Source organism: Durio zibethinus, chromosome 24 (genome assembly GCF_047325235.1).
Source record: "Durio zibethinus cultivar Kanyao isolate XHJ-2024 chromosome 24, ASM4732523v1, whole genome shotgun sequence".
Classification (NCBI taxonomy): domain Eukaryota; kingdom Viridiplantae; phylum Streptophyta; class Magnoliopsida; order Malvales; family Malvaceae; genus Durio; species Durio zibethinus.
The window spans coordinates 15743857-15755761 of NC_143185.1; the positions used below are offsets into that span (position 1 = coordinate 15743857).

General features: G+C 30.1%; 1 pseudogene; it reads right to left on the reverse strand.

Moving 5' to 3' along the window:
• Positions 1-1083: 1083 nt before the first annotated feature.
• LOC149511968 (uncharacterized) lies at positions 1084-2783 on the reverse strand (annotated as a pseudogene).
• Between the last annotated feature and the right edge of the window lie 9122 nt (positions 2784-11905).

Here is an 11905-nt window from a genome sequence, read left to right on the forward strand (position 1 = left end):
AAAATTAAATGCCATGAATATAAAAACTCATCATCATAAGCCACTTTATTAGATCTGATCAAAAGTTAGGGTATGCACCCAAAACTTATAGATTCATTCAAATTTTGAGAGAATTTGGATAAAAAATTAAAACTTGTTAAATGAACTTGAACTTAATTTTTAGATTTATTTAAATTTCGATACGGATCTTAAACAAAAGATTTAAAGTCTGAACTCAATTTGACCTAATCCAAATTCATATATATATTTTTAATTTTTATATATATGTGAATTATATATAAACTAATTCACATATATATTATATATATTTTATTAAACTTAATTTTTATTTTTTATTTTAGATATATAATTTTATTTTTATTTTTAATATATATGTAAATTAAATATAATTTCATTAAACTTAATTTAATTACATATTTTTTAATTTTTATTATATAAATAAAATTTAATGGGTGAATTTAAATTTTATTTTTTTAATTTAGAGTGGATTTAAAAAATTTTGAAACCTAAAATTTTAAACTGAATTGAATAAATATATAAATTGTTAATCTCAAATATAAATTTAGCTTAGCCCAATCCATTAACACTATCTCAAAAATGACATTGATTTATTTTTATTCTTATTTTCTCTTGATCATATTTATTTTTTTATATTGTAAAAGTGTTACCATTTACCATCACATTAAATAGACTTAAATATCTTTAGAGAATTTTATATTCCATCAATTCTTGCTTTTTATATTTAAACAACATATTAAGTTTACTGGTGATCGTTTGCAAATCTCGGATCGCTGGCGCAATGGTAGTGTGTCTGACTCCAGATAAGAAGGTTGCGTGTTCGATTGACGTCGGGTTCAAAACCTTGATCCAAAGCGGATTTTTAATTTTGCTACTTTTCCCGCCCCCACACGGGGCAGCTCATGATTTCCTTCCATCCTAATACTCTCTCCATCCCAGCATTTTAACACAAGAAGCCCCTATCTTCTACAAACAACGAACGGCGAAAAGAAAAGGAAAGAAAAAAAATTTAGGATTCCGAATATTGCTAAAGCTTTTTGTTTTACTAGTAATAAATTTCAGATGTCAGGAATTTACGGTATAGCCAATAGGATTCCAGCTTAGGCTACAACCATGATTGTCCAAGGGTAAAAGACATAAATACAAGCCAGCCAGAGGGCGTTTCCTCCATCCCTGGAATGAAATGTAAAAGGAGGGAGTGAAGGACCTATATCTGGAGCATAATGCATTCCAAACATCCGATGTCCCATCCAAAACCTGTAAAATATAAATTTTAAGTTGAAATATTACAATGAACTCTTCAGTCTATAACATCAATAGATGGATGATAGTTCAAATAGGCTTCAATGTTCTTCTTGTCTAACTCTTGCAAGAATACTGTGCTTATTGTCCAGATCTTGCAAGCATACACAAAGAATGGTGTGAGTAAAACCTGAAAGAAACCTAATTTTATTTGTCTACAATTAGATCGTGTTCGAATAGAGGATGGAAAATTGTGGCTCAGACAAAAGAGATAGAAAACGACCTATAAAATGAAAATATGCTGGAATTCAACTTTCTATGGAGAAGAAACGCTCAAGGACATGTAGTGAGAAAAAAAAAAGTTATTAAAATGAAAAAGTCTTCAATCTACAGGATAATAACAAATGCAGAAATATCCAAGCACCCCTTAAATGTTGCAACTTCAAAGCTACTTGGTCATTGGAAGAACAAAGGCGGCCACTTTCTATTATTTTTCAAGATTCTGATGCTGGGTAAAGAGAACATACGAAGTCCTTGATCTGCTGACTGTCAGCCTGTAGAAGGCTTGTTCTTGCTGCCACCAACAAAGAAACTTTATTTCAGACAGAACCAATGTGAAAAATCAAAGTTAATGTTAGGACCACCAGTTTCAAAAATTTTAAAACTACCTGCTTCAGTTGACAACTCGAAGCCAACAGAAGACAGAATACCAGGGCAGTTAGCATAAGCTATGGACATACGATGTAAAACAGAACTATGTACGTCTCTTCCATCTGCATTATAAATGGAGATGTTACCATCCTCATGTTTCCACTGCCCTTCAAACTGTCCATTTTCTGCATCTCTTATAACTAATAGATTTGGAGGATTTGCATTAAAAAATTGCAATGCAGGTGTTCGCAGTTGCTCCTCACTACAATATGAGCGAAATCACGGACAGCCCTATTTGCAGCACATTGCCGCTCAACTGTCATAGAAAAAGAAAAAAAAATTGAATGAAATCAACATAATGAGCAATGTCCAAAACACTTTCCATAGTTTAGTTGCTTAACTTACCATTTGCAATTGACATTTTATTAGACTCTTACAATTTGTGTATTCATGTTTGTCTATTTTGTGTCAAACATATATAAAACACAAAAATTACCGTCACAATTTGTGTCCATACCAAACACAACCCTTTCTCTTATTTTTTTTGACTAAATTTACGTTTTTTCATAAAATTTTAATCATGCTTTATTTTTTTATATTTTCTTTTATGATTAAAATTATTAACTCTACCTTTTATATCCAAAATGTGCTTTAAAACAAAATAAATGGTAAATGCATGAACACCCAAACGATAATACCAATTCAAACATATTTGTTCGGTATAAAATGTGATTCAAGAACAACTATACCTTCCTGGTCAATTAATCCCACTTATTCTCCTCAGTTCGGCCCTCATCTTTGTCATTTCCCTACACTTCGCATTCAGCTGATGCTGGAACTTTAAAAGTTTTCTTAGCTTTACATTTTGCCATTTACACTGATTTTTTTTAGGTTTATCACCTAAATTAGAATTAGCACATAATTTTTAAATTTAAATTCTGGAAAGAAAATTGAGGGAAAGCCTAATTCGGTGCCAAGATATTTTCCTCCACTACAAAGGCCTAATATTGTATGAAAAGGGCAATTAACAACAAAGCCTCAAGTAGAGTCGGCAACCCAACCCGTCTTTGGAGGGTTCCGACCCAATTCGACCTCCTAGGGTTGTTTTTTTTTTTTATTAAAAAAATTGAGTTTCGGGTCAGGTTGGGTTGGTTATTGCTAAGAAAGAGTCAGGTTCGGATTTTAGGCAAACCTGACCCCACCCGATATTTATATAAAAATTAATTTTTTATTTATATATATTTATATATTTATATAATTATATATTTAAATATTTATATTTAAAAAATAATATTTTATATTTTAAAAAATAATATTTTATTAATTTCGAGTCAGATCGGGTATAATTTATACAAATGTCGAGTCGGATCGGGGTCGGGTATGAAAAAAATAAAAAAATTTTCGGGTCAGGTCGAGTTCGGGGCAAGCAAAAACTCTCCTCAACCCGACTCCTTGCCAACCTTAGCCTCGAGTCATCTATGAATCATTAATTCTTTTGAATTTCCTTTATTTCTCTCACTTCTCTTTTACGATTTGCAAAAGGTTTTGTTGGGGGCCTGGAATACAAAACTTACGATCCAAAGTAGAGGTAATTATTCTCAATTTGGGCTTTGAATAGGCTTCACTTCACTTAGAACTTGAATATGTAGAAAGTTTGTCTTTTTCTTCACTCCAAGAAAAAACTTAGAGATATAAATTTTCTTTTCTATTTTCTAAAATTTAAAGCATGTATTGGATTTTCTAAGATAAATCGAAGTTGACAAAATATTTCGACGAACTTGACTACTGAATTTGTTAAATTTTTTTAAGATTTAGCCAACATATTTAGTTCACCCTAAACATTTAGTACATGATAATTATTTGTATCTCCTATTCAAAAAATTATATTTGAATTCTCCTTTTATCGATTAAAAAATTGAAGAAAATAAAACAAAATGATATGTGTGATATTGGATAACACAATGAAAAATGTTATATTTTTTTTATCATATAAATATCATATTGTCCGCTTCAAAATTCGTACTCCAAGACTTTTTAATAATTTTTTTTACACTCTTTGACATATACTTGTAATTTTATCTTAATGGTTTAGGTCAATATTTTTTTGTACTTTTTTATAATTTTTTATATATAATATTATATTACAAATAAAGATTATAACCATTTTCAATATGTATCAAATAGTACATCCATATAAAAAATTAATATAAAAATCAATCAAGCAAAATCAACATAAAACTTGTGTGAATCTAAAAGTCGTAGGATTTGAACTCTTCCTTACTTTTGGGACAAAGCTTGTTGGCATGCAGCTTCTTATATTTAGTTGTCTTTAGAATTGAACATGTTTAGAAATCAAATTAGGTCAAATCTAATTGATTTTTTGAAAAAAAAAAGCTTATCTAAGTCTCGTTCATCTATCATGGAATTTTAATTTTTCATTATGATGAAAGTGTAAACATTTTTAATTCAATGCAAATATTTAGTATAAGAGTAAATACTTAGAACTAGTCTGCGCTATTTTTTTTATCTTTTACGTTTTAGTTTAGTGGTTAAAGAGAATTTATGAGAATATAAAAAATTCTAGTTTCGAGTCAAAATTTTTTTTTATAAGAGTTATACCTTTTTCTGATTAAAAAAAAAGGAATACTTTGAAATTTTTATTTCAAAAATAAAATACTTTTACTTTTATTTTCCAAAGTAAAATACTCTGTCTTGTAAGCACTTGATCATCATCACATCAACTATTGACTTCTCTCTACCTCTTGTTGTCTTTTTATACTTTCATTGTCTTTTCTTTTCTCAATTTTTCCCTTCATAATCATTTTGATTTGAAACTACCATTAAGAAAAGCATGATATTTCAACTCATCTCAAGTTAATTGAATTAACCATAAAAATAAACTAATTTTAAAAAAAAAATCTATGGCTCTTTTTTGTTTATGAAGGCTATAAGTATAACCCTTAAAAAATTAAAAAAATCTTTGTAAACCAATTCATAGTTCATTTATAGGCAACAACATAAACAATTATTCAAGCTTTTTAGAAATTATCTTATCCTCATTGTTGTTCAAGACTTTTTCCTGCCAACCAATTAGCCACAGATTCTTTTGTCTAGATATATGCTTATGTTGCCAAGTCTATCAAAAAGATTTTATACGGCTCTCACCATTAGAGCCAAGGGATGATAGGTGACCTTTTGCTTTATTAGTATGAAGGAGTTTAAAGAGTCGGATTCAATTTCAAGTCGATTGATTCCCAATTTTTTGGGCAATTCTAGATAGCCCCCTAACTATGACAGGTTAATAGAACAATCATCAAGAGAGCCAAGAAATCCAACTACTAGATTTACATTTTAATTCTCACTCCTTTAATGATCCAATGGCTCTGACATTTTTATTATATTATTTTTTTCCTAGGTCCCAATTGTCATAAACTTTAAGCTTAAACAATCTTATTTATTGTTTTCTCCAATTTCATAGAATTTCTCTTTTTTTTTATTTCTATAATATTTATTGAGATATGAATATATTAATTATCTCTTTACTTTTTTAATTTATTGTTTTCTATATGACATTGTATGGATTTTTTGTGATACATGAAACCTCAAGTCAACATCTATTTTTGTAACGCCCTTAATCCCATATTAGAATAATGTGTGGATAAAAATTGATATATAAGTTAAGACTTAAACCCAAACTTGTGAGGCACCTTTTGTGAGACAAAATCATGAGACCTTCGGGTGAAAGCAGACAATACCTCGCAAGTTTGGTGTGGGTCTCTACAAACAATATAAGAGTGATCACTAGTCAACAGGAATTAAATGCTGCATCATGAGTCACTAAGTGTTACACAGTAAAGCTGTATGAGTACTAACTATTACACGGTGGGAAGCTACCTTTAAAATCTCAGCGTTCGATGTGATCTTGGTCATATTGTTAAACTCGGCTTAATAGAGACGTCAAGCTTTAAAAGTAAGAAAATTATAACGTCCACAATCCAACATTGAAAGTATGTGTGGATTTGACTTGATATATAAATTGAGACTTAATCCCAAATCTGTGAGGCATCTTTTGTAAAACAAAATTGTGAGACCTTCAGGTCAAAGCTGACAATACCTCACAAGTTAGGTACGAGATTTTACAAATGGTATCACAGCGGTCACCAGTTGACATGAATTAAGTACTACATTATGGAAGTCACTAAGTGCTACATCATGGGAGTCACTAAGTGCTACATCATAGGGTTGTGAGAGTTACTAATTGCTACATAATGGGGAGCTACCTTTAGAATCCCAACATCTGGTGTGATCTTAGTCATGTGATTGGATTCGGCTTGACAAATGATGTCAAGCTTTAAAGGTAGGGAGATTGTAACGCCTCCTATCCCATATTAGTATGATATATTTATAAAGAACTAAACCCAAACTTGGAAATGCTTTTTTTAGGACAAAACCATGAGACCTTCGAGTCAAAGTGGATAATGTTTTACAGGTTAAGTGCATGCTTCTATAAATAGTATCAGAGCGATTACTAGTTGACAAGAATTAAGTGCTACATCATGAGAGTATTAAGTACTACACGGTGAGGAGCCACCTTTAGAATCTCAATGTCTGGTGTGATATTGGTCTTATGGTTAGAATCTCAATGACAAGACATCAAGCTTTAAAGGTGAAGAGATTGTAATTTTCTCAATCCCATATTAAAAGAATGTGTGGATAAGAAATGATATATATATAGAGGCTTAAACCTAAAACCTGTGAGATACCTTTTATAGGATAAAACCATGAGACCTTTAGGTCATAGTAGATAATACTTCATAAGTTGGGTACGGGTCTCCTCAAATGGTATCAGAGTAGTCACTAGTTGTGAAAACTAAGCGTTACATCATAGAAATCACTAAGTGCTATACGGTGGGGCCGTCGGAGTCACCAAGTGCTACATGGTGGGGAGCCACCTCTAGAATCCTAATGTCTAGTATAATCTTAGTTTTGTGGTTAGACTCAGCTTGATAGAGATGTCAAGATTTAAAGGTGAAGAGATTATAACACCTTCAATCTCCCATAAAAAAATGTGTGGATAAGTAATGATATATATGTAAAGGCTTAAACCTAAAACTTGTGAAGCACTTTTTATGAGAAAAAATCGTAAAACTTTCGGATCAAAGTAGATAATATCTCGTAAGTTAGGGGCTGATCTTTACAAATTGTATCAAAGTGGTCACTAATCAATAGGAACTAAGTACTATATCGTGAGGATCATTAAATGCTACATGATGGAGAGCCACATGTAAAATCTCAATATCTGGTATGATCTTGGTCTTGTGGTTAGACTCGACTTAACAGGGATGATAAGTTTTAAAGTTTGAGAGATTGTAATGCTCTTAATCTCACATTGGAAGAACATGTGGATATGGTATAGTGTATATATATAGAGATCTAAACGAAAACTTGTGAGGCATCTTTTGTGGGATAAAACTATGAGACTTTCAGGTCAAAGTAGACAATACCTCACAGGTTAGGTGAAAGTCTCTCACTATGTTGAGGGATTAAATATTTTTTATTTGAAAATATAAATTATTTAATTTTTTATTTTAATAGAAATTAAAATTATTTAGTTCACTTGATCATTTAATTTTAATTATTTTTAATAAAATATCACATGTCATATTTTATAAAGTAATGGTAATCGTATTTTAGTAATTTCATAAGTGATTAATTTTATATTATATTAAAATTTAATATGTAATTTAATAGAGACATTATAATAATTTTGAAACAAAATGTCACATGTCAACTTCTTATAAAAGCACTCATAAAAACATCTATGTAATTATAGTATAAAGGGTATTATAGTAATTTTGATCAATTATAATAAGAGGGGCATTTTCGTTAGTATGGTATGAATGGTATCATAGCAATTTTGGTCAAATATAGTATAAGACATATTTTTATAATTATGGTAAAATGGCATTATAATAATTTGGTCAATTATAGTTGGAGGGTATTTATGTAATTATAATAAAAAAATATTATAATAATTTTGACTAATTATGAGAGAGGAGTATTTCTGTAATTATGGTAAAAATGTATTATAATAAATTTGAATATGTATCAAAATCATGTCAAATAAACAAAGGGATTGTCATAACAGTTTTATGACTATTTAGACGAATTTATAAACAAATGGAGTCACTATTTTAGTTACGTGTGATTGCCATCTATTAAAACTTACCTTTTTATTAAAATTTTAAAAATTAATTTAAAATTTATTAAAATGATGATTTTAGGGTTTGAGAAATAATTTAAGTTCAAGAGTTGGTTATGCATGTGGAAAGATTAGCACTTTCACGTCGCTCATTTAAAATGATATCAATTAATTAAGGGTTTGAGAAATAATTTAAGTTCGAGAGTTGGTTATGCATGTGGAAAGATTAGCACTTTCACGTCGCTCATTTAAAATGATATCAATTAATTATATGTTATTATTTAATTTTGACAAAAATGGTTTAATTTCCTTGATTTATTTTATTTATGACAATTTGGCTTTTTTTGTTATTATCTTTTATTAATATTCAATTTTTATTTAGAAAAATAAACTAGAACCTTATTATTGAAAAAAATTCTTAAAATGCTTCAATATATTGATAACATTAAAAAAAAATTTCATCTAAAGATTTCTTAAGCATCACTACTCGAAATACCTTAAAATCTTATCTTATGAGTCTCACATTTATTCGCCAAAAATTAAATGACATGCATATAATGCAAATGATAAAATATTAGTGTACATGTTTTATTTATCTATTTTTTAAAAAAATTGTTTATTGATTATTTATTATATTTTTTTAGAATTTTTTAAAAGAAAAGGAAAATTTTTATTGTATTAAAATTTTTTTATAAATACTCAAATATACTGATAGTATTTAAAAAAAAAAATTTTACCTAGAAATTTCATAGATATTACTACTTGGATTACCTTAAAATCTCACCATTAGATTTTTATTTTTATTCTAGATTTTTTTACACTTATTATTATTTTTATTATTTACTTTAAAGATTTAAAATTTAAGTATGCATAAATAAACAAATAAATAACTTAACAAAAATATATAAAAATTAAATTAAATTAAAAAAAAAAGCAAATATCCAAAAAAATTGGTCAAAGCTAGTCAACGATTTCAGTAGTGGTTCACTATTGGTTCGGACCGTTTCGACCATTCTCAAATGGTCCATAAGCAGTTCAAGCGCGGTTCAAAAATAGTTCAAATGGTTCACGTCTATTCAAAAATAGTCTGATTGGACCGGTTCAAGGCTGTTGATAGGAGTGAGAACTGGTTTAGGTCCACGTGTGGGTCGTTTATGGTTTTTTTTTTTTCTATATAAGCTAAAGTTTTTTTTTTAACTTTATTTTTAACTTTTCTAAAAAAAAAACCTTTAGGTTTTCAAAAATAACCAAGTGACCGGTAACTACACTACCTAGATTCCAATGTTGTTCTACAGCATCGTCTGCTGCTGGCTGCTAGTCACCAGCTTAGGTTAGCTCCAAACAATACCAAAAAATTTCCTTTGATGTCCTCTACCTATTTCCTACCTTAGTTTAGCCTAGAACGACCCCAAAAGCTCTAGATCTAGGTTGAAATCCCTCGACCTTAAAACCCAAAATGCCTTTGTTCTGCTGCTTTAAATGCTCCTTTCTTTTAGTATGTTCTCCACCTAGCTTTGGCCTATCTCTTCTCGAAAGATCTCAGCCCAAAGCCTTCTCAAATCAAAAACTTTTTTTTTTGTATTTTTTATGTTGTTTTCAGGCACTGTGGTTGCTCCCCTCAAAGAAGATTGTGATATTCTCTTTTTTTATGTGATTTGTGGATTTTTTGTGGTTAGGCCAATTTTTTTTAATGGTTTTTTATTGGTTTTCTGGTGGGTATCTTCGATTGAAGAGATTTGGTTTTTAGGAAGGTCACGACATGGTGGGTTTTTGCTTATTGGTGGGTAGTTTTAGCTTGGGGCAATGGTGTTTCTTGGGTTGGCTTCAGGTGGTTGGTCAGCTTGTAGGGGTGGTTGGTCATGGTAATGGGTTTTCGTGGGTGAAGTATAGTTGTTTTATTGAAAACAAGTAAAGGTCTTACTCTAGAAGAGGCTAATGGTGTTGTAGGCAGTGGGTTTAGGGTTGATTTTTTAAGGTGGTGATGAGTTAGGCTCACGGTGGTAGTGGGAGATATATGGTGATAGTGTCTGTGGGTTGATAGAGGTAGGGATTTTTCCTTTGGTCGAGTGTTCTCATTCAAAATTGGCCTCTTTTTTTATGATTTGTGGCTAGGGTTTTATTATGTTGTAAGATCGTTAGAAGGACTGAGGGAGAGAATAGACTATTGGGTATAAGGGTGGATAGGTGGTAGTTGAAATTCAGCTACCAAAGGTGGTAATTGAGGCTAGGAAACATAGGGTAGGGTGGTGCTAGGGTAGAGCTAGTGACTGGATAGAATAGATGGGCTTGTCAGGGTTAGGGGAAGTGCAGGGTAGGGCTCTACGGTGGCTTGGCTTTATGGTGCCGTGTAAGGCACTAAGTTGTAGTTTCTTTCTTTTCATTTTTTTTGGGTTAATTTTTAATTGAAAATAAAAGGTTTCGAGTTGGGATTTTTCAACTTGGGTAGTGGGCCTTTAAGCCTAAATGTCTTACTCCAAGCTTTTAGGCCTGAATGACCCACGTAACAGACCTGTATGGTCAAGTCCAATCACAACTTGAATAGCTTAAAGTGGACTCAAATTGGACATAAAATCGTAATTAATCTAGACAAAATTAGGTGTTTACAGTTGTCCATATTTGTATATTACTAAAAATCAAGAATAAGGCAAAGACATTGACAACAACTTTGTTCAGGCCCATTGACCTTAAACTTTTTTTTTTTTTAAATCTTGATTTCTTCTTCTTCTTATTCTTTTTTTTATTTTTTATTTTTGTTTTTCTTGAAAAGCTCATCTTATTAGCAACTTCAAAGTTTTTGAAAATAAATTAAAACTAAAAGTTTCTCTTAATAAAGGCTCCATAATTTTAAAAATAGATTGTAATAACTTCGAGATTATTCTCAAGGGCCTTACAAATCTTAAAATTGAGATAAATTGTACTCGAAAGACTTACAAATCTTACTCGAAGATCTTAAAAAATCTCGATACTTATGAATGCTCCTCTCATTAAAGGCTCTATAACTTTAAAATTTTAAAGTTAACTCTACAACTTTAACTCTATAACTTTAACTCTATAAAAGTTTAAAAAATCTTTATACTTATAAATGCTCATCTCATTAACTCTATAACTCGAGGGACTTACAAATCTTGACTTTAAATAAATTCAGTTCGAAAGACTTATGAATCTTGATTAAAGGACTTAGAGACTATGCCCGGAGGTCTCATAAATCTCGACACTTAAATGCTCATCTAAACAGAGGCTCCACAACTTTTAAAAGTTAAAATATTATGCTTGAAAGACTTACAAATCATGACATTAAATAGATTCAGCTCGAAAGACTTACGAATTTTGTTCAGAGGATTTGGAGACTATGCTCGGAGGTATTATAAATCTCAACACTTAAATGCTCTTCTAAACAGAAGCTTTATAACTTTACAATTCTCAGCTCAAAGTGCTCATTTAAATAAAAGTTCAATAACTTTAAAATTTTAAATTTTTTGCCCAGAGGACTTATGAATCTTTCTCATCTTTGCCTGTAGATCTTGGGGATTTTGCTGGCAAAACTTAAAAATCGTTCTTATTTTCAATTGAAGGTTTTTAAATTTTCTCATCTCAAATATCTAAAAAATCTCATCATTTTTTATCTGAAATTTTTTTTTTCAAATCTATCAATCATTTCAATAATTCTTTCTTTAAATTTCATTTTTGTTTTTTCAATCCTTTTTTCAAAATTTTTTTCACAAACATTCAGAAAGACGTCATTGTTTCAAAAACTTGCAAATCGATAACTACAATGATTAATCACAATGATGC